This window comes from Triticum aestivum, chromosome 3A (assembly GCF_018294505.1).
Source record: "Triticum aestivum cultivar Chinese Spring chromosome 3A, IWGSC CS RefSeq v2.1, whole genome shotgun sequence".
Lineage (NCBI taxonomy): Eukaryota > Viridiplantae > Streptophyta > Magnoliopsida > Poales > Poaceae > Triticum > Triticum aestivum.
The window spans coordinates 217,399,165-217,401,740 of NC_057800.1; the positions used below are offsets into that span (position 1 = coordinate 217,399,165).

Consider the following 2,576-nt stretch of genomic DNA (forward strand, 5'->3'; position numbering starts at 1 on the left):
CCGCCGCGAGCCGCGCCCAGGAGCGCCGGGAGCCCCGCGCCATGGCCGGGAGGGCGAGCTTGAGCACGGGAGGACCCGATTGCTTTTTCTTTTAAGTCTGCAGGGACCCGATTGCTTTTTTTCAATTTTTACAGGGACCTGATTGCTTTATTGAATTTTTTATTAAATTATGACAAAGAAACACTGACATATGGGCCCCACATGTCAGTATGTCAGTCAATGGTCAAATTAACGGTCAAAATAACGCTTCGTTTAGGCGTGGGCCTGACCTGTCATAATCGTGATCAATTGATAAGCAATCAGCGATTTGGGTTTTTTGAAACAGCCGACATCCCATTTGGTGGTTATGTGAGAAAATTTAAAAATCAGTAGTTTTTTGGAACCCTAACCTGTAAAGTAGTAGTTTTATGCTATTTACTCGATCGAATTGCTCAGCTAGGCTGCTCATGGTGACGATGGTGGGGAAATTTTGTAGATGGGAGGTGGTAGACTGGCTTTGAATACCAAATGATACGAACCTAGATACAAATTACTCAATGGATCATGGATACAAGGAATTCAGTCACAGATACAAGTTTCTATCAGCAAGAAAGGGGATCTGGGAATCTAGAGCCGGGAGGTGGGAGAGGGAAAACGCCCAACAGCGGCCAACTCGGGTTCCAGTTCTTCGATGCTCCTTCCCTGAAGCGATGTGTTCCTCTATGTATCAGGTCATGCCTCCTTGGGTTGGACTTTGCAGTCTGTTTGGGCCTCGTGGGCCGGCCTTGAGCCTCTTTGGTTGTGGTTGATGAAGTAGTTCCCGTGACACGTCGGGACCACCTATGACTACGACCAGGAGTCGCGCCTCGGCGCAGGCAAGTTCGGCGCCGTCGTCAAGGCGCGGTGCCGCGCCGTCGTCAAGGCGCGGTGCCGCGCCATCGGCCAGCTCGTCGCCATCAAGTCCCTCCACGACCCCGTCGACCCCCACGAGGTGCTTGGGGAGGCCCGCTTCCTCGAGGCCTGCGGCGGCCAACCGCACATCGTCGGCTTCCGCGGCGTCACGCTCGACTACGTGACCGACGAGCTCTGCCTCGTCATGGACTACGTCGAGGGCAAGAGCCTCAAAGTTCTCCTGAGCGAGAGGGGCGGCGGGCTCCCGGAGGCCACGGTGTGCACCTTCATGTGGCAGCTCCTCACGGCCGCCAAGAAGATGCACCGGTGTCACATCGTCCACCGCGACATCAATCCTGCCAACATCCTCGTCGGAGGGGACGAAGCCGGAGGATTCGTCAAGATCTGCGATTTTGGCGTCGCCATGTCCATGTCGGAGGCGCCGCCGTACGAGGAGGAGGTTGGCATGGGCGAGTACCGGGCGCCCGAGATGCTCCTTGGAAAAGAGGACTACGACGCGCTCGTCGACACATGGTCTCTTGGGCGCGTCATGGCAGAGATGCTCTCGGGCAAGAGGATTTTCCGGGCCGCCGAATTCATATCTCTGTTCCAAAGGATCTACGAAGTGGTGGGCGTGCCGGACGACACGACGTGGCCGGGGTTCACGTCGCTGCCGCACGCCGCCCCGCCGCCGCTGGTGCCGGGGCAGAAGAGCACGCTGCGAGATCTGTTCCCGGAGGAGACACTGTCCACGGAGGGATTCAAGGTCCTCAACGGTCTTCTTACATGCAACCCCGACAAGCGGCTGAAGGCGGCCACCGCGCTGAAGCTCCCGTGGTTCGCCACCGCTGCTGCAAACGCCCACCCTTCTGCTCCTACTGCTGCTGCAAAGATCGACACGATGGCAGTGTCCATAAAGGAGGAAGTGGTGGAGTTCGCTCCGTTGATGCCTCCCAGAAGAGAGTCACGGCCAAGAAGATGTTGATCAGGAAGAAGGCGCCGCTGATCGCTCCACTGGCCACATGAAGGCGCTGCTGATCGCTCCACAGGAAGATCTTGTTCTTCTGCCTCGATGCTTGGAACTTTTTGGATGCAAAATATGTAAATGCTTGGATGACAATTTGGTGCACCTAGAGCAGAATAAATTGTCTCTGTTCAAGCTTGTAGCATCTCTAGTTCTGTACACATGCAGGCTTGCTGCGGTGCAGGGTTTTCTTTTTTGTGCTATAACATGTAGTGTTCAATGCAAAGTGTTGAATGAAATTGGCGACAACCTGCTGAATGTGAATTGGAAGTTCATGAAATGAGGATTGTGTAGGCAAAAAATGTTACTGACCAATGAGAAACCTCTGTCAAATTAGACCGGTTCTCTCATATCGTATTTATTTTTTACACATTCGGTCAGTTTCTTGCGAAAACTTACCAATCTGGTTGTGTAGGTAAACATACGCATGAGTGTTGACAGGAAATATGTTTTGGGTCTGTATGTCTAATCCACCAACTTACCAATGTCCACACACTACTAAACCACCAAGATCAATTCGGATTCAAACAATTTTGCCGGAACTTCGATGAGCACCTAAGAGCATCTCCAATAGATGATGTTTTTGGTGCTCCAAACCGGTGATGGTCCAAATTTGGAGTATCACAAAGTGTTTTTTTTACATCTTCGAAAAAGGCTCAACTCTAACAAATAATCCAAAACG

At 52.4% G+C, this 2,576-nt stretch overlaps 1 pseudogene; it reads left to right on the top strand.

Annotated features, from left to right (window-relative positions):
• The window catches only part of LOC123058255 (putative cyclin-dependent kinase F-2), a 7,286-nt pseudogene extending 5,153 nt beyond the window's left edge, over positions 1-2,133 (top strand).
• The last annotated feature ends 443 nt before the right edge of the window (positions 2,134-2,576 follow it).